Consider the following 20,437-nt stretch of genomic DNA (forward strand, 5'->3'; position numbering starts at 1 on the left):
ATCCCAGAATATTTACCCAGCCTATACCTTTCCAATAGAGTTTCAAAGCTAAACATGGAACAATAGCATCACTCTGAGAAAATTATCTTTGAGATAGGTATATTTAACCAGAGATAATTTTACTCCCCACAGAAATTTGCCAATGTTTGAATAAATATTACACTGTCGTACCAAGGTAGAAAAATTTCAAATTAAAGACCTCAATAGCAAAATTTTCTACTTATTGACCTTATGAAGCTGTGGTTTCTGGTAAATCTTCTTTCCTAGTGATAACTCCTGGCAAGCATGAATCCAGTCTCTGCACTAGAGGTTTGTCTTCCAAAAGTTTCTTTCACTCAAAAAGTTGCTTTTGAGTTTTAACCACAATGTATCAGTAGTTAATGTTTATTGTCAAGTAATACCACAGTGTAGAGATAATATATGCAAAAAATTGTAGGAAAACCATGCAGTATGTATATAGTCATCCATCAATGTAATGTATTACAGATTTTATATTTATGAATAGAGATTTCAGGAGTACTTATGTAACTATTTTTTGTTGTTAACATAACTTTTTCCTTTACAGGTTAAGACTCTGTGTTAGAATTACTGAGGTGTACAGCAACCATGTGTTTTGTAATAAAGTATTCTGTAATTTTAGAGTATCAGTGCAGTTTTTCATCTTCACAAGAAATATGTATGGCTTCTATTTAATCCATATTTTTAGTTATGCCTCTTTTGTCATCATTTAAAACAGTCAATCATTGTAATAAATATGTAGAAATATGTAGAAATCTCTAATATAATTGCAAGTGTTAATTTCTCAATAACTAATTAGGTTATTGGTACTATGGGGCATTTTTTATTCTCTGGTGAAGCTCTTGACTCAGTCTTTTACTCATCTCATCAGTGATTTCTGTTTACTAGACATTGTTTGTTTTCAGGGTCCTCTGTTAGTCAAGATGAGTGTCTTTGCTGGATATGCTGTTTAGAAAGGTTTTATTCCAGTGTATTTCTTGCCTTTTTATTCATTTCAGTTTCTTTTATAAAGGAAAACATTTAGTTACAGATAAGTCAATATGTATTTTTTCTTCCATGTAGAATACTTTTGGTGACCTCGCTATTCTTTGAAATCTAGTCAGAAACCTTTACTCATATTGTCTTTCACAAGTTTCAAAGTCTTATTCTTTATATGTAGACTTATAATTTAGTCTATTAAATTTTGTATGTGCTATAAGTTTTAAATCTATATTCAATTTACACTTATTCATAATGTTACAAAAACATCACTTGTTCATTATTCAGTTTACTTTGAACTATTCAAATTCAATTTTTTTGTTCTTTGAAGATTGATCTTCTTTTTTATTAAGAATTTTTTATTCATTTTACATACCAATCAAAGATCCTTGTCTTCCTTCCTCCTGCCCCTCCAGCCTTTCCCTCCCAACTCACCCCCATTCCCTGCTACAAGAAAGTAAGACCTCCCATGGGGAGGTACATTTAGTAGAAGCGGGTCCAAGCCCCTCCTCATGGCTTAAGGCTGTGCATGGTGTCCCATCATAGGTAGTGGGCTGCAAAAAGCCTGCTCATGCACCAAGGATGGATTGTGATTGTGATCCTACAGCTGGGCAGATCAAGCTACATAACTGTCTCACTATGCAGAGGGCTTATTCCAGTCCCATGCAGACTTCACAGCTGTTGATCTAAATTTCATGAGTTTCCACAAGTTTGGTTTGGTTGTCTCTGCAGGTTTCCCAATCATGATCTTGATGCACTTGCTCACAGAATCCCTCTTCTCTCTCCTACTGTACTCCTGGAGCTCGGCCTACTGTTTGGCTGTGGCTCTCTGCATCTGTTCCCATCAGCTACTGGAGAAAGGTTCTATGATGACAGTTAGGGTATTCACTGATCTGATTACTGGGGTAAGCTAGGTCAGGTGCCCTCTCCACTATTGCTAGTAGTCTAAGCTGGGGTCATCCTCAAATTCAATTTTAAATAACCTCCATGGCTTTCTTTATTCAATAACACACTGTTTTGACTATCATAGCTTTATGGCATATTTCAGGATTAGATATGATTAACTTACTCTTTTCTTCTTATATTTTATTTTATTACTATGTATTAACTTTACAAAATAATGGGTTTATTGTCATATTTTATACAAAGATATACCATATTTCAATCATATTCTAGAACTTTTCCTTTTGAACTCATTCTTATCCTCATGACCTGAGCTTCATATCCCCTGCCTCATCTCTATTAGCCATGACCATTATCAATGGGGCAGGACATGACAGCACGTAGGCAGAAATGGTGCTGGAAAAGGAGCTGAGAGTCCAACATCTTGATCAGCAGGTAACAAGAAGTGAACTTAGACCCTGGGTGTGGTTTGAGCATAGGAGACTTCCAAGCCCACCTCTATATTGACACACTTCCTCCAACAAGGCGGCAAGTACTCCAACAAGGCCATACCTCCTAATGTTGCCACTCCCTTTGAGGGATCATTGTCTTACAAACCACCACTATTAGCAATCTGGAAATGAGATACAAAGGTTTAAAATATTCACCGAAATATATTACAAAATTTTTAAATAATATCACATATCTTCTCAAACTTCTTCCAAATGTAGAAAATGAGGAAGTAGAAAAAAATTCTTTGTAACTGAAAGTTTTTCCATGTCCTGGCTGGCAGGTGTTTGGGACAAATATCTCTCACCTGTGATCTTGCAGCTGCTTAAAATTTAATCACTCAGAAGCTTATATAAATATAAATAGAATAGATGTTGTAACTGCAATTCAAATAGACTAGATATTGTAACTATAATTCTTGCTTGATAACAGTTTTGTTATATGTAATTTTAATACTTTAAAGTTAAAACTTTCTTTTTTGATTAGACAGAAAAGAAGAAGTGCTGTGGGATGTTGTTCTGTACGCTGTGAATATGTGTTGCTCTGATTATTTGATAAATAGAATGCTGATTGGCCAGTAGCCAGGCAGGAAGTAATGGCAGGCAAGCAGGTGAGGAGAATTCTGGGAAAAGGAAGGACAGAGTCAGGAGATGCCACCCGCTGTCCAGGGAGCAACATGTAAGGACACACAGGTAAAACCATGGAACAGGGTGACATATAGATTAACAGAAATGGGCTGAGTTTAAGTGTAAGAGCTAGTCAGTAGTAAGCCTGAGCTAATGGCTGAGCAGTTTTAATTACTATAAGTCTCTGTGTGTTTACTTGGGTCTGGGCAGCTGCAGGACCAGGCAGGACACAGGAAAACTTCCAGCTACAAATGGCTCCAAAATCCACATAAAACCCGAGAAAGATTAAAAAACAACAAAAAAAGAGGTTTCTGGGCTACATACTGCTGGATGGAAGCATAGACCCACTGCTTCCCAGAGTCGGCAGGGAGCGTGGTTCTCAGAGCTGGCTGTAAACATAGTTCTGCCATGTTGGGAAGCTGAGGTGGGCAGAGCCAGCAGCAAAAGCTGCCATTTCAGTCCTAGTCATTCTACAGTTTAAAGCAATAGATTCACAGTAAGGCAGATTCAGATGAAGTAAACCTCTAAATGGTTTATGCTGTGCTGGGGATGTCTTTCTTTATGCTGTGAATGTGTTGCTCTGATTGATTGATAAATAAAAGGCTGATTGGCCAGTAGCCAGGTAGGAAGTATAGTATAGGCAGGATTAGGAGAGAGGAGAATTCTGGGAGGTGGAAGGCTGAGTCAGGAGAAGCTGTCAGCTGCTGCCACCATGAGAAGTAAGATGTAAAGTACCGGTAAGCCACAAGCCACATGGTAACTTATAGATCGATAAAAATGGGTTCATTTAAGATATAAGAACTGAGCCGGGCGGTGGTGGCTCACGCCTTTAATCCCAGCACTCGGGAGGCAGAGCCAGGCGGATCTCTGTGAGTTCGAGGCCAGCCTGGGCTACCAAGTGAGTCCCAGGAAAGGCGCAAAGCTACACAGAGAAACCCTGTCTCGAAAAAACAAAACAAAACAAAACAAAAAAGGATATAAGAACTGGATAGCAAGGAGCCTACCATGGCCAAACAGTTTATATGTAATATAAGTCTCTGTGTGCTTACTTGGGTCTGAGCGGCTATGGGCCCAGGTGGGACTGGAGAAATCTCCAGCTATAACACTGTGTGTAAAAATGTACATAGGCTTAGAAGAGAGAGGAAATGGAATATAGACAGTTATATTAAAGAAATAGAAAGTTTTAAAAAATAAAGTCTTTAAAGAGAAAATAAAAGTAATATAGAAATTAAGCCACATAAATTTGGATGTCACACAGAGAGTCTAGATTATGTTGTCTTGGGATTTTTAACTGGAAAGAGACATTTGATTGGAAAAGCTGCTGAGTTAAATCAATATATAGCTACATTTCTTAGTGTATCATATGTGACAAAATTACCACTGTATTAAAATCTAGACAAAGATACCACAAGAATAATATGTATCTACATAGTCTATGTTTATAAACATAAATACTTAAAATAAATGATTTCCAAGAAAATTCAGCATTATGCTGAACTAATTTTATGCTTTTTGTCAGTTAGTGGTTTTAATCCAAGGAATATAAATTTTTAAGAATAAGTACAATTATTACAACACTTATTTATCTTGAGCATAATCAAGAGTTGTCTAGTTTGACTTAAGGCTTGCTCAACACAAGGAATGTTCTTATCATGTAAACCTCACAAAATAACTGTAGATAGAGAGGTCATAGACCATAGAGATGAACCTAAACCAATATAATTTTTTTCTTAAACCAGTATAATTTCTAATTGCATTCTAAATATTATCCTTATACCAATGGATAAGTGTAGTTCTCAACCTCATTAAAGAAGCTTCTATTTTTAAAATAGGGAGACTGTTACAAAGATATAAAACTGGTGAAAATGAAGAGAATAAATGATCATAGGGTGTTCACCTTAATTAATACATCCACAATACAACTCTACACATAAGGCTCTGATAACATCATGGATGAGGGAGAAGAAATGGTGTAAAAGCTATAGGACTAGGATATATGTTGTGAGATAGTGTCTTCTAGACATGGCAGGGATGCTGTATCTATGAAACCAAAATAATATGATTGCATAAACAATACCTACATAAAGACAACACTAATCAATTGCAAATATGGATGGAGAAAAAATGTAACAAGGCCCCATTCCTAGGTGAAGAGCTATAAGAAGTAAATGGTTGTTGATGGAGTTAGAACCAGTTTTTATAGAAACAAAATGTCTTAGGGTTTCTATTGCTTTGAAGAGACACCATGACCATGGCAACTCTTATAAGGAAAACATTTCATTGGAATGGCTTGCTTACAGTTCAGAGGTTCAGTCCATTATCATCATGATGGGAAGCATGGCAGCTGGGAGTATGTTGGCATGCAGACAGACATGGTGCTGAAGAAGTAGCTGAGAGTCCTCTTGCAAGCAACAGGAAATCAACTGAAAGTCACACGGAGGGAAGCTTGAGCAAAAGAGACCTCAAAGCCTGCCCTCACAGTGATACATTTCCTCCAACAAAGCTACAACTACTTCAACAAGGTGCACTGCTTTTTAATAATATCATTCTCTGAGTTTATGGGACCAATTACATTCAAACTACCACACAAACTCTAATCCTAAGTGGTCATCCCTAAACATATTCAAGTAGGAGCAATAATAATTGCAGTATCTATATCTATCTATAGATAGACGATAGATAGATAGATAGATAGATAGATAGATAGATAGATAGATAGATAGATAGATAGATATAGATAGATAGATATCTTCTAGTCTTGGGGATATTATTAATCTTGGGAGTACAACAATTATCTAATTGTATTTAAGGACTGGTCAATATACAAGGGAACTCATGCATAGTGCTGAAACCTAAGCCAAGAAGCTGTGGCTGTAAGGTCAGAACAAAGAGGAGAAGCTGCTACTGTTTTGTGTGTGTGTGTGTGTGTGTGTGTGTGTGTGTGTGTGTGTGTGTGTGTGTGTGTAAATAAAAACAATTATAAAAGAGGTCATAAATAGAAAGTAGGTTGTTGAGAGGGAAACAAGAAGCATTGGAAAAGTAAAAGGGAAGGGAGAATGATGTAGCAATCATGTGTCATATTCTTATATAAAATCTTAAAGTAATTATTTCAAAAGAACCACAAAAGACTAAAATTAGAAAGTAGATAGAAAAACCTAGAAAAAAATAGATAATTTCCAAGAAACAAAAACAGTTATAAAGAATTTAAATATTCCAGATAGGAATAAATAAAATGGTTGAATTGGTAATCTTAAAAATTCTATCATAAAAAATCATAAATCCTATTGTAAATCCACTAGGATCTGGTAGCATCACCTTAGAAACTCATCCCCTCAAGAAAGACATGGGGATCGCCCAATGATGGAGAAATGGATGAGATCTACATGAACAGCCTGCACATGAGTGGGGGTAATGAAGGGCAAGGGTTGAGGGATAGAGAGCTTGTGGGAGCGGGAGATCTCAGCTGGATCAAGAACAGAGAGGGAAAACAAGGAATAGGAGACCATGGTAAATGAAGACCACATGAGAATAGGAAGAAGCAAAGTGCTAGAGAGGCCCACAGAAATCCACAAAGATACCCCACAACAGACTGCTGGCAATGGTTGAGAGATAGCCCGAACTGACCTACTCTGGTGATGGGATGGCCAAACACCCTAATAGTCGTGCTAGAAACCCCTTCCAATGACTGAGGGATTTGGATACAGAGATCCACGGCTAGGCCCCGGGTCGAGCTCCGGGAGTCTAATTATCGAGAAAAGAGGAGGGTTTATGTGAGCGAGAATTGTTGAAACCAAGGTTGGATAAAGCACAGGGACAAGTAGCCAAACAAATGGAAACACATGAACTATGAACCAATGGCTGAGGGGCCCCCAACTGGATCAAGCCCTCTGAATGAGTGAGACAGTTGATTGGCTTGATCTGTTTGGGAGGCATCCAGGCAGTGGGACCAGGTCCTGTGCTCATTGTATGAGTTGGCTGTTTGAAACCTGGGGCTTATGGAGGGTCACTTGGCTCAGCCTGGGAGAAGGGGACTGGACCTGCCTGGACTGAGTCTACCAGTCTACCTGGAGGTGGTGGGAATGGGGGGAGGGCTGGGGGGAAGGGGAGGGGAGCGGGAGAGGGGAGAACAAGGGAATCTGTGGCTGATATGTAGAACTGAATTGTATTGTAAAATAAAATTAAAAAAAGAAAGAAAGAACCCCCCCCCAAAAAAAGAAACGCATCCCCTAAATTGAAAACTATGGAAATATTACAAACCAACTTCATGAAGGCCATTATTTCTCTGATACCAAAGCCAAACTCTAACACTACAACAAAAGAAAATTGCAAACTGGTATCTCTAGAGATTGAGCATAGGTGTAAAATCTTCATGAAATGACTCTCAAGTAGAATAAATATCTAGCACATAAAAACCATGATCTCTAATCAACAAATATTTAACCCATAAATACAAGACTAGAAGAGCATACACAAATCAGTGACTGTTAATTCCATGTTAACAAAACAAGGGGTTGACTTAAGATTATATGAACACTTGAAGACAAGATTGAGCATATAGTAGCTCATACTTGTAATTGTAGACATTAGCAAGAAGGCAGAAACAGTGCCACAAGTCTGGGCTCAAAGTGAGCATGGGCACCCACCCTAGCAAATATCAAATAATCCAGGGCTGCATAGAATAACAGTGTCTGAAAATATATCCTCCAAAAATGTAGACAAAAATTTAACACAAATATCCTTTCATGAAAAAATGCTCAATATTCTAGGTAGAAAATAAATAGACATTAACAAAATTAAGGTCATATATCACAAACTTACAATTACAGCATCTAAAGTGGTTTAACAAAGTAAAGCTATTATTCAGATATCCGGAATCTGATAAGGATAATAAGTTTTGTCACTGTTATTCAACAACTTACTGGAAGTTCTAATTAGAATTATTAGATAACAAAATATATGTAGGGGATCTAGATACTAAAATATCCAAAAGAAATGAATAAATTCATCTCTTTACAGATAGCTAGATTTTGTGAACATAAAACTGAAATAAACACATATAATTTTATTTTTATTTTTTGAAATTATAATTTAATTTAAACATGTTTCTTCTCTCCAAATCCTCCTGTCTACTCCTTTCAACTCAAGTTCAAATTCATGGTCTCCTTTTTCACTAATTGCTATTGCATATGTGTGCAATATTTTTATTTATATTTACACTTATATTTTAAAATATAATATGTTCAATTTGTATAATATTTCTTGTATATATGTTTTCAGGCTTGACCATTTGGCACTGTTTTTTAAGAACCAGTAAATTCAACAACTTTTTAGGATACCAAATATCCTAAAACAAGAAAAAAAAAGAAAAAAAAACTCTATGAATCAATAGTACAATAAGTACAATATATGAAATTAAGAGAGGAACTCCACTTAAAATTGCATGGATGGCACAAAATCTTTTGGAATAAACTTTTTAAATATATGTTTAATTGAAATAGTCATCACTTTCCCCACTTCCTGTTCTTCTTTCATCTGTCCCAGGTACCTTCCCTCCAAACACTCCCATGTCTCCCCCATCTCAAGTTAATTATCTCTTTTTCTTTGATTATTATTGGGTAATTGGTTACACTGCCTCCCTCCCAAGGGTCAAGTCATTTTACACAAATGAGCATGTCTTACTTTCCAAACAGTTTCTTCATACTTCCTTTATTCTAGTTAACCTTCCCTATCCCACACCCTCATCAGCCTTCCTCTCTGCCTAAATTTTCCACCCATAGTACTTTCTACTTACTTTTCTTTTACTTATGATTTACTATTTTGCATCCCTTAATCTAGCTGTTTTACCTATTCCCTTTGCTGTTTCCTGTATTGCGCAGACCCTCCATGTTACAAATACTTACCATACTAAGGAGTTGATGTTAGGCTCCTTATGTGAGAGAGACCACATGGTGTTTGTGTTTTTGCACCTGGATTACCTCACTTAGATTTTTTTTTTTTGCCATTTATACCCATTTCCCTAAAATATTTATTTTTTATAGCTGAGTAATATTCCATTTGTGTACATGTACCATATATTCATTATCCATTCATCAGTTGTTGATAATCTAGTCTGCTCTTATTTGTTAACTACTGTTGGTGGCAATGCACATATATTATGATCCCACCAGGCTCTAGTGAATAGTTCCAAACCCAGACACACAAATGGTCCTGTATAATATTGATAACAAAGTAAAATGAATAAACTGAATGTGCAAGAAAGAATTATTGGGAGGGGAGCAGATAGACAGGGATAGGAGTGAAACAGGAGGTAAGAATTATCAGTATGTAATCATACATATGTGAAATTTTAAAAATAAAAAATACAGATTTTAAAATTAAAACATGATAATTTTATACATAAGAACTACATCTACAAAATTCTCAAAGAAATAATAAAAATGATCGAAAATTATTAAGAAATGAAAATCAAGACCCACAGCCAGACATTACACAGAGTGTGAGAGACCTTTTAACACTTAGCCCTAAATGTCTTAGCCCTAAATGTCTCCATCAAATCCCTCCCCTCAGAGCTCAGGAAACACCATAGAAGAGGAGACAAAAGTAATAAAAGAGCCAGAGGGGATGGAAGGCACCAAGAAAATAAGGCCCTCTAAATCAACATGAGCAAAGCTTGTATGAACTCACAGAACCTGAATTAGCATACTCAGAGCCAGCACAAGTGTGTATCATGTCCTCAGGACTTATATGATAGCTTCTAGTTTGGTGTTTTTATGGGATTCCTGAGCATATGAACAAGTGGGTCTCTGGTGCCTTTTCTTGGGTTCTTTTCCTTCTGTTGGTCTGTCTTGTCCAACTTCAATGTGCTAGTTTTTGTTTTGTCTTATATTTTATTTTGTTTTGTTTTTAAAAAATGAATGAATAAATGTAAAGTTGCCCATTATGGTAAAAGTTAGCAGCAAAACTGTCATTTGTACCTGCCAGGAGAGGGAATGTCAATTTTCTTCAATGGAATGACACTGAGTATGTTGACCACCCCAGGGCAGATCTCATGATCAAGAGTAATTGACCAAGAATAATGGACTCCATGTTTTTCTTGTTGTTGTTGGTGGTGGTGGTGTTGGTGGTGTTGGTGGTGGTGGTGGTGTGTGTGCGTGCGTGCATGCGTGCGTGTGTGTGTGTGTGTGTGTGTGTGTGTGTGTGTGTGTGTGTGTGTATGTGTTTATTTGGTTAAAATGTTATGGGTTTTTGTTTTTTCTTTGGGGGCAATGTATTTTGTTTTTGAGATTAGTAGCATTCTGTTGTTACATTTGGTTTCTGGTTTGTTTTTGAAAAAGAACAAGTTTTATGGGTAAGGGAGAGAGCAGGATGTAGATGAAATTGGGTGAGGGGAGGAATAAGTTCATGGGTCTTATTTCCTTACTATAATTTTAATATGTTCTTGTTCAATTTATCTCAATAAATTTATATGATGGTACCCTTTCTAGTCCCAGGAACAAGTCATTTATCAATCTTTATCACATGAGTGGTACAGGAGAGTTGGTTTTGTTTGCAGATCCACCAAGGCACTCAATCATCTCCCACCTATTGGTGAAATTATTATGGCCACTCCAAGTAGCTAAAAGGAAGATTTATTTAGTGGGTTGTAGATGTAACCAACCATCTTATTAAATAAGAAACACAGAACCAATGTAAAAGAGAAAGCCAAGAGGTCAGAGCTCAGAGCTAAAATCTCATCCTTCCTCCTGTGGTGGTCCTAGCTCTCTGAAAAAGAGCTACTTCCTGTGTGTCTGTCTTTAAATAGTCTTTCTGTCCTGCCTTCTCATTGGTTGTAAACCCAAACACATGACTGCCTCATCACTGCCTGTAAGTACCGCCCTCCAGGTCTTAAAGGTATATGTCTCCAATGCTGGCTGTATCCCTGAACACACAGAGATCTACCTAGCTCTTCTAACAAGTGCTGGGATTAAAGGCGTGTGCCACCACCACCACGCTCTTGCTATAGCTCTAATAGCTCTGACCGCCGGGCAACTTTATTTATTAACATACAATGCAAATCACATTTCAGTACAAATAAAATACCATCATAGTGGGTAACTTACAAAAAAAGGGAAAGGTAGGTTATGGGGTCTGGGGAAGGTGTATTGCGGCCCAGCGGTGTCCTCTGGACCTCTGCCTGGTCCACCTCCACTGTCTAGTATCCCATAACAGAGAGAGCACTGGCCCATCCAGATCTCCAGGCGCTTCCCCTGGCCCTGCCTCGTAGGCATGACATTTGCCAGAGTCTCAATGGGGGTTGGGACTTCCAGATCCAAGCTGGAATGGCTACCCACTACATCTCCCCCTTTTTGTCTAAATAAGAAGGTTCTAAACTAATACAAGACTATAAACAAAGGAATGGTTATCAAATATTGTCCAGGAATAATGAGGGATAATGACCTAGATAAGATGTAACTACAACCAATGCAAATAATATCAAGCAAGAAATACATACTAAAATCCAGAGAAGTATAGAGCATAGGTAAATGGCATGTTATAAAGATCATTTCAAAAGGTGTCCTATCCTAAAAAACCTGAATCTAATACTTAATATGTTCTATCAAAGATATTATATATACTAAGTTGTAACTATAACTGATAGTCTTCAATCCCATCAAAGACCTGAGAAGGAACATAATGGTACCTGAGAAATGGTAGATGGATGCAAGCAACTTTCGGGAATCTTGCAAGAGTAAACCAAGACAGCTGGTAGCCTGGACAGTCACCTAATGATTCTCAGCATTGTTGGTGCATTCAAATTGGTTACAGGCCTAGAGTATCTGACAGACCATTTTCAGAAGCAGGAATTCTGAAAGACCATCTTACCCTGTCTTGGCAGAGTACAGTGGTCACTTTCCTTGTGTTTTGCTTGTCCAGAAAGGACAGCATTGCATTCGTACTGTCAGCTGTCAAGGCAAGGGCAGTTCTTTGCCCAGTAGGCCATTTTGTGCCAAGAAGACAAACTCCCAAATGGAAATGTCTTAGAAGCCCAACATTCTCTCAGGATCAAATTGATGCAGCCAGGAGCAATTGTGTCTCACGTCAACAGAATTCTAAGTTATTTAAATGCCATATTCTCTAGGTCTATGAAGTGTTTGAAGATTACCTGTCTGTCTGACCTATGTATCTGTAAATCTGGATAACCTAACTAATGTAACTATAGAGATGACAGGCATAGGTGACTATAAATCTACAAGTCTTATCTACCGAAATAACCTAAGGACTAAGGCTTCACGTAAACAAGGTAAACAGTCTATAAGCAAATGTATGGTGAAGAACGATGACTTCAAAATTGTGACAATACACAAAATATTTATAACAGAGGTAGGAATATATAGTGCAATATGCAATATGACAATAATCTTAAATATATATCAATATACCAAATATCCTAAACAGAAGTAGAACATACATAAAGTATGACAGATATAAATTTACATTTGTATCAATATAAAAATACCTCAAATAAGAGTAGAAATATATGTACATTATAACAAATATAGTTCTGTATTTGTATCAATATACAAATTATCTTAAACAGGAATATAAAAATAGTTTACATTTGTATCAACATATAAGAATCCATAACAGTATAAATTACAGTGCAAATTATCTATGTTTGCTGTTTTACTAAATTTGTTTACTAGTATATACAATGACCTACCATAATATCTTATACTTATCCATTCAATTTCTTCTTTTCCCCCTTTTTTTAGAATACTGAGTCTAATATTTTCTTTCACCCCCAACCCTATAACCATCATCCATAACCCTGAGAATTATGAAACCTAAGGGAGAAGGGGCATTATTTTCTTAGAATTGCTTCCTGCCGTCTAGAGGGTGATGTTATCTCTGTTGGGTACTGTGAGAAAGCTCAGATAATTAAATCTCAGTTAGACTAACTGGAGGTTCTGCAGCAAGTTTTAGAGTAATGGGTAAGATTGTCTGAAATTCTGGCAAGAAGTGTAGTATGATGATGATCACCGTGGCATCATTCTGGATTGGGTAGAGTTGTTGTTGTTGGGGCCCCTTCTTCCTTCTGGAGACTTCTGAGATTGCTATTGGAAAAACTTGTTTGTTATCAAAAATGGGGGGTTTGTATTTAAAGAGGACATAGCATGTAAGAAAGGATTCTGAGAAATCAAGAGTAAGCATGGAGAGAATTAGAATTTAGAAGACAATGGTCCCTTTTTATCGGTTTCCTTCTGTCCCACACCAAAGGGCTCTTCTGATACGGGACTGAAGAATCTCTCAAACTTTTCTTTTAGCAATATGCTTGGGTTTAGAGAAGGAGTGAGCCAATTCCATCTCCAAAGCCAGCTTAGCTTATAATTAAATTGGAACCACAACTTTACTAGATTGATAGAGAGATAGATATTAGACAATGAGATTTTACCATGTGTAGATTGGTACCAATAGATTCTTTCTTTCTGCTGTAAACATCCAGATACCCAAGGCCTTATGATTTTGGAAGATGGGTATTTCCATTATCCTGGAAAGACAAAAACAGAACCCTATCCCACCCTTTGATTGTTAAATTTTTCTTACAACTTTTAGAGATGTCACATTGGCTGATGATCTTTCACTTCTCTTCATCAAGGGTTTTTTTCCTGTTCCAATCGAATTTTTATTAATTTTGTTGGTATCCATACCTTTTCTTTTCCTGTAGAAACAAAGGCAAAATCCCTTCCCCAACGTAGAACATATCCATCTTTCCATTCTGAGGTCAGCACATCCTTGAAATAAACCGGTTGGTTTAGCACAGGAGTTTTGTCTCTCATCCAATGTCTCTCTGCAGCTGTTGTTCCTTTCTCATCAGCATTGAGAAAATTCAAGGTTAATAAAGCACTATGCAGTCTATTTCTAGGAGTCATTGTTACCTGTTGCTGTTCCTTTTCAGGAATGGAACCATGTAGGTTTTTCCTGGTTTTACGGAGCTCTGCAGGTGGTACCCTGCAGCTTCAAGTGCCCAGCTAGCTCAGTTGGTAGAGCATGAGACTCTGAATCTCAGAGTCGTGGGTTCGTGCCCCACGTTGGGCGCCAGATATTGGTGAAATTATTATGGCCACTCCACATAGTTAAAAGGAAGATTTATTTAGTGGGTAGCTTACAAAAAAGGGAAAGGTAGGTTGTGGGGTCTGGGGAAGGTGTATCAAACTCCAGCGGTGTCCTCTGGACCTCTGCTCGGTCAACCTCCACTGTCCAGAGTCCCAGAACAGAGAAAGTGCTGGCCCATCCAGATCTCGGGTCTCCAGGTGCTTCCCCTGGCCCTGCCTCATAGGCATGACAATTGCCAGAGTCACAATGGGGGTTGGGACTTCCAGATACAAGCTGGAATGGCTACCCACTACACCCACCCTCAGAATAGAGTCCAAAGTTGATTGCAAAATAGTCTTAGAGAATGACACAGACTGATAAGTCACTGTTTCACACAATAGGAATAACTCACGGCTAGGAATAGCCTGATCTTTACATTTAAACATTAAAAATACACAAAGGCTATAGAGATTGATCAGTGGATATGAGCACTTGCTGCTCTTGCACAGGACCAGGTTTTAGTTCCTAGCATCCAAACAGGGCTCCACAGCTATCTGCTATTTCAGGTCCCGGGATTTGGCACTCTCTTCAATCCCCTGATTGTCCATGAATGTGCAGAAAACACACTTATACACATAAAGTGAACCAATTAACAAATTTAAAAATATAAACAAAAAGTTAATAAGTGACTTCTTCAGAAGATGAGATCTCACTGGCTGCATCTCAGAGGATAGCAGGGAGGATGATTTGACTTCCTCCTTTAATTCTGAATTGGAATTATGTAACTATATTATCAGTTTCACTATAGTATCAATTTTGATAAAAGACAAATATATGAGCTGCTTATTTACCAAGTGGAAGAACGATGAAATTGAACAGAATATCTAGTAAGAAAATGAGTCTAAGACATACATAGCTGTATAAAAGGTATAGAGAAATGTCTGGATGACAGAACCATAATATATGGCCAAAGAAACTCTCAGTTATTTGATATTATATTCCTAGACTTGTGCTGTAATAAAGAATTTGTGTCTTTCTCATACAGATCATGTAGACAGATTATATGATTTAAGAGACACTTCTTATGCTAATGTGTCTAATATAGTCCATTGTTTCAGGTAATTTGTTTTTTGTAAGCAGGTTAATCCTGCCAGAGAAAAGGTATGTAGTGGTTGTTGGTTGCATAGCAATTTAGATAATATATGCAAAACATTATGTTATGTAAATAAAAGGCATCATTATTGTAAACATGGACATCAGTGGTGTACAACACCTCTTTCTCTCTCCAGCTAGTTATTTTCTCTATGTGTGATCTTCCTTACCATTCTTTGAAATGTAATTTACTTTCCTAGTTGGTTTTTATATATTAAAGAGTTTTTTTTAACAGTTTTCAAATAGCATTTAGTAAGGAAAAACTACTGCTATGGACAAATGAAGCTATTGCCTCTCTTCCTGAGTTGGGTCTGTCTAGAGTTCATAAGTGTCTGTCATTGTAAACACTGAAACCCTGGTACTTTGTTAAAGAATTTTAGAATAAAATACAGGATGAGAATTTGAATGATACATCCAAATGCCTCATGGTTAGATAACTATACATTTTTAAGCAGTCAATCTATATATAGCAAATGAATTTTGAAGTTTCCTATCACACAAAGAAAGGGCAGAAGCAGAATTAGTTATGTGATGTCCATATAAAACCATTTCTTTTTGTCATTTTGGGGAAATTTATAGGAAGAGAAAAAACATCTAAGTTACTTATTATTAAATATTTGGTAGATTTTAGTAAACAAATTGTTTACTATATTAATAACACCCACTTATGCATATCAATTTTATATTTCACAACTTAGTATAATATTGTGGCCTTGATATTTCTATCAGCATATTTTCACTTTCAGGGAATTATATTCTCTCATTATCTTTCCATTCCATGCCCCCTCCCCCATTTTTTCTAAAGATGCCATTCCATTACTTGGAGAGCATTGCTGCCTACTAAATTGTAAAAATGGGTTTCATTCGATTAATGAGCTGGAAAGAGGGAGACATTCCATGGTAAATGAAGTTTACATATGATAATGGTAGGTTTGTCATATAAGAGATTGCTTCCTTTCACTTCTCAGGAAAGACTAAATTTTGCTTTTATAGAGTCTGTACAATGCTAATATAAATGATCTTGACCAACTGTACAACAAAACTACAAGTTTATAATAATACTAATGAACAAAAATTATTGTTATTTCATTACAAAAGCAGGCCACCACTAAAGGATTATTATTTTAAAAACCAACAAAAGACAAGTATGAAGGAATAAGTCCTGATCCTGCAGTGGTCTTGTAATTATAACCATTTTCATTTTATCTAACAAGAAAGAAACAATCTGCAAGACATGAAAATGCATACACAGCACTGGTTGTCTTTTCATGTGTGCTCATGCTATGATGTTTACTTATTATTTTATTAAGGAGGCTAATAAAACTGTAGTGAAAAACACAGCTATAGATGATACACTATCATCTCATTCTGGGAACGGATATTTCAATTATGCCTAATCAATTAATAAAAATTGTGTGCTAGTTTTTGACATTGTTGAAAAGAAGATATTGGCTGCATTGTTTAATTAGCCCCATGGAAAATTGACAGGAAAAATTTGGCTTGACTTTATAGCCCATCTTGTGTACCTGTAAAATCAGTACATCACTAACAGAAATTTAGTACTTCAGACATAAAATATGGCATTATAACATTTAAGTTGTCTTGACAATCGGTTGTTAAGAATATTCACTGACTGTTTCACAGAAAGTTGCAATACATAACCTGATCAACAAAATTCCAATTGTAACAGTGTTATCAATTACTGATAAGAAAATGATTCTCCTGAGTAAGACACTATTAGGTTATTTGTGTATTTTCTTTAAATGTCGTAAAAGCTTTATTAGAAAAGATGACAGACAGTTTTAATCTAAGCACTTGGGAGGCAGAGGCAAGAGAATCTTGAGTTCAAAGCTAGACAGCACCACATAGACACCCTTTCTCAAATAAAATGCATATTCATTTATATGTATGTATGTATGTATGTATGTATAAAGTATATAATTTATTCTATTACATTTATAAATATATTTTTATATATTGACATTGTATAACTGGAGGTAAAGACTCCTTAAATGAAAAAAAAATGCAGAAACTCATAGAAACACTTTTTTTTATTTTATTTTACAATACTATTCAGTTCTACATAACAGCCACAGATTCCCTTGTTCTCCCCCTTCCTGCCCCCTCCCCTTCCCCCCAGCCCACCCCCTATTCCCCCCACTTCCAGATCAAGGCCACCCCCGAGGACTGAGATCGACCTGATAGACTCAGTCCAGGCAGGTCCAGTCCCCTCCTCCCAGGTTGAGCCAAGCGTTCCTGTATAAGTCCCAGGTTTCAAACAGCTATCTCATGCAGCGAGCCCAGGACCTACTACCACTGCCTAGATGCCTCCCAAACAGATCAAGCCAATCAACTGTCTCACCTATTCAGAGGGCCTGATCCAGTTGGGGGCCCCTCAGCCTTTGGTTCATAGTTCATGTGTTTCCATTCGTTTGGCTATTTGTCCCTGTGCTTTATCCAACCTTGGTTTCAACAATTCTCGCTCATATAAACCCTCCTCTTTCTTGCTAATTAGACTCCCGGAGCTCCACCCAGGGCCTAGCCATGGATCTCTGCATCCAGATCCCTCAGTCCTTGGATGGGGTTTCTGGCACGACTATTAGAATGTTTGGCCATCCCATCACCAGAGTAGGTCAGTTCGGGATGTCTCTCAACCATTGCCAGCAGTCTATTGTGGGGGGATCTTTGTGGATTTCTGTGGGCCTCTCGAGCACTTTGTTTCTTCCTTTTCTCATGTGGTCTTCATTTACCATGGTCTCCTATTCCTTGTTCCATCTAGGCAGTGGTATCGGGTCCTGGGCTCATTGCATGAGTTGGCTGTTTGAAACCTGGGGCTTATGCAGGGACGCTTGGCTCAGTCTGGGAGGAGGGGACTGGACCTGCCTGGACTAAGTCTACCAGGTTGATCTCAGTCCTCAGGGGAGGCTTTGCCCTGGAGGAGGTGGGAATGGGGGGTGGGCTGGGGGGAAGGGGAGGGGGCAGGGGGGGGGAACAAGAGAATCTGTGGCTGATATGTAGAACTGAATGGTATTGTAAAATAAAATAAAAGGAAAAAAAAGAAATTCAGAAAAGAAACTCACTAAGAGGTGTTAAGTGTATAAGTTTGAAAGACATCAAAAGATAGTTTTCTGTTGGTAATACAAGTTAGGATATAAAGTGAATTAGGAACATTTTGGACTCACCAAAATAGGATAGATAATGGAATATTTTCTCTGAATTTTTCAAATGCAAATAGACTAGACATTGTTGATGTATTTATTGCTTGTATATATTGTATGCAGTTATTGTACTTATTGTATATAGTTTTTCTTATATTAGTTATAACTTTCTAAAATTTTTTAAAATTTTTTATTAGACAAAAAGGGAAATGTGGTGATATTTTATTTGTGCTTTAATAAAGTTTGCCTGGAGATCTGAGGAAATAGCAAGTCATTTTAAGTAAACACAAAAGTCAAGCAGTGGTAGCACATACCCTTAATCCTAACACTTATCAGTCAGGGTCTCTGTGTGTTCAAGGCCATACTAGGAAACAAAGCCAAGCATGGTGACACATGCCTTTAATCCCAATACCAACCATAGAGTCCTGGAGGTCTGTACAGACAGACAGTGACAGGAAAGTGAGGTAGCTGGGTTAAGATGGCCAATGAGAGGGAAGAACAGCAAGGCAATAAAGGCATGGGTAAGACAGAAGTAACTCGCATTTGGAAGCTTCAGAGTTGGTGAGGTAAGGTTGGCTGGTGGCTTTCCCTATTTCCCTGATCTCTCTAAGGCTTTCACCCCTATATTTGGTTCTATGTTTTATATTTAATAAGATGGCTTAGAAGATCATTGAGTCCATTGATATTCAGGAATATTTATGACCAGTAATTGTTAATTCCTACTATTTTTTGGTGGTAGTATGTATGTGTTTCCTTCTTTGGGATTTGCTGGTGTGGGATTAGCTATTGCCTGTGTTTTTGTGGGTGTATCTAACTTCCTTAGGTTGCATTTTTGCTTGTAGTGATTCTTGTAGGGCTGGATTAGTGGACAGGTATTGTTTAAATCTGGTTTTTTAATAGCAGATCTTGTTTATTCTATCTATGGTGATTGAAAGTTTTGCTGAGTATAGTAGTCTGGGCTGGCATGTGTTGTCCCTTAGTTTCTGCATAACATCTGTCCAGGACCTTCTGGCTTTCAGAGTTTCCATTGAGAAGTCAGGTGTTATTCTGATCAGTCTATCTTTATAAGTTACTTGGTCTTTTTCCTTTGCATCTCTTAATATTTTTTTTCTTTATTCTGTATGTTTAGTGGTTTGATTATTATGTGGCAAGGAGACTTCTATTTTTGGTACAGACTATTTGGTGTTCTGTAAGCTTCTTGTATCTTTGTAGGCATTTCCTTGTTTAGGTTTGGAAATTTTTTCTTCTATTATTTTGTTGAAATTATTTTCTGTGCCTTTGAGCTGGTATTCTCCCTCTTCTATCCCTATTATTCTTAGGTTTGGTCTTTTCATAGTGTCCCAGATTTCCTGGACATTTTATGTTATAACTTTGTTGTAGTGGGTAGCTGTTCCAGCTTTGACCTGGAAGTACTACCCCCATTGAGGCTTCAGTATCTGTTCCACCTACAAGGCGGGCAGAGACAAGAGCCCTTAAGACCCAAGATCCAGATGTGCCAGCCCTCTTGGTTCGTGGGTCCTGGATGCTGGAGGTAGATTGAGTAGAGTTCTCCAGAGAATACCGCTGGACTATGCTATACTTTTCCCGGACCCTGTAACCTATCCCATTACTTGTAAGTTACCCCACAAAATAAACCTCCCTTTTAACTACATGGAGTGGAGTTGTCTTAATTCTACAACCAATACTTTGTTGACTTTAATGTTTTCTTTGACTGATGAATCTATTTTGTCTATGGTATCTTCAATGCCAGAGATTCTCTCTTCTAATCTGTTGATTATGCCTGCATCTTTAGTTCCTGTTTGTTTACCCAGATTTTCCATTTCAAGTATTCCCTTAATTTGTGTCTTCTTTATTTCCTCAATTTCAATTTTCAAGTCTTGAACTGTTTCTTTCACCTGATTGGTTGGTTTTTCTTGGTTTTCTTGCCTTTCTTTCATGGATTTATTGATTTCTTCCAATTTTTTGTTTGTCTTTTCCTCAATTTCATTAAGGGAAATTTTCATTTCCTCTTCAAAGACTATCATCTTGATGAAGTTTTTT

The 20,437-nt window shown here is 37.2% G+C and overlaps 1 non-coding gene across 1 annotated transcript; it reads left to right on the forward strand.

Annotated features, from left to right (window-relative positions):
• The first annotated feature begins 14,017 nt into the window (after positions 1 to 14,017).
• Trnaq-cug (transfer RNA glutamine (anticodon CUG)) lies at positions 14,018 to 14,090 on the forward strand. The gene has a single exon. It is a non-coding gene; the product is annotated as a tRNA-Gln (tRNA).
• The last annotated feature ends 6,347 nt before the right edge of the window (positions 14,091 to 20,437 follow it).

The sequence above is a fragment of the Peromyscus maniculatus genome, chromosome X (assembly GCF_049852395.1).
Source record: "Peromyscus maniculatus bairdii isolate BWxNUB_F1_BW_parent chromosome X, HU_Pman_BW_mat_3.1, whole genome shotgun sequence".
In the NCBI taxonomy this organism is placed as follows: domain Eukaryota; kingdom Metazoa; phylum Chordata; class Mammalia; order Rodentia; family Cricetidae; genus Peromyscus; species Peromyscus maniculatus.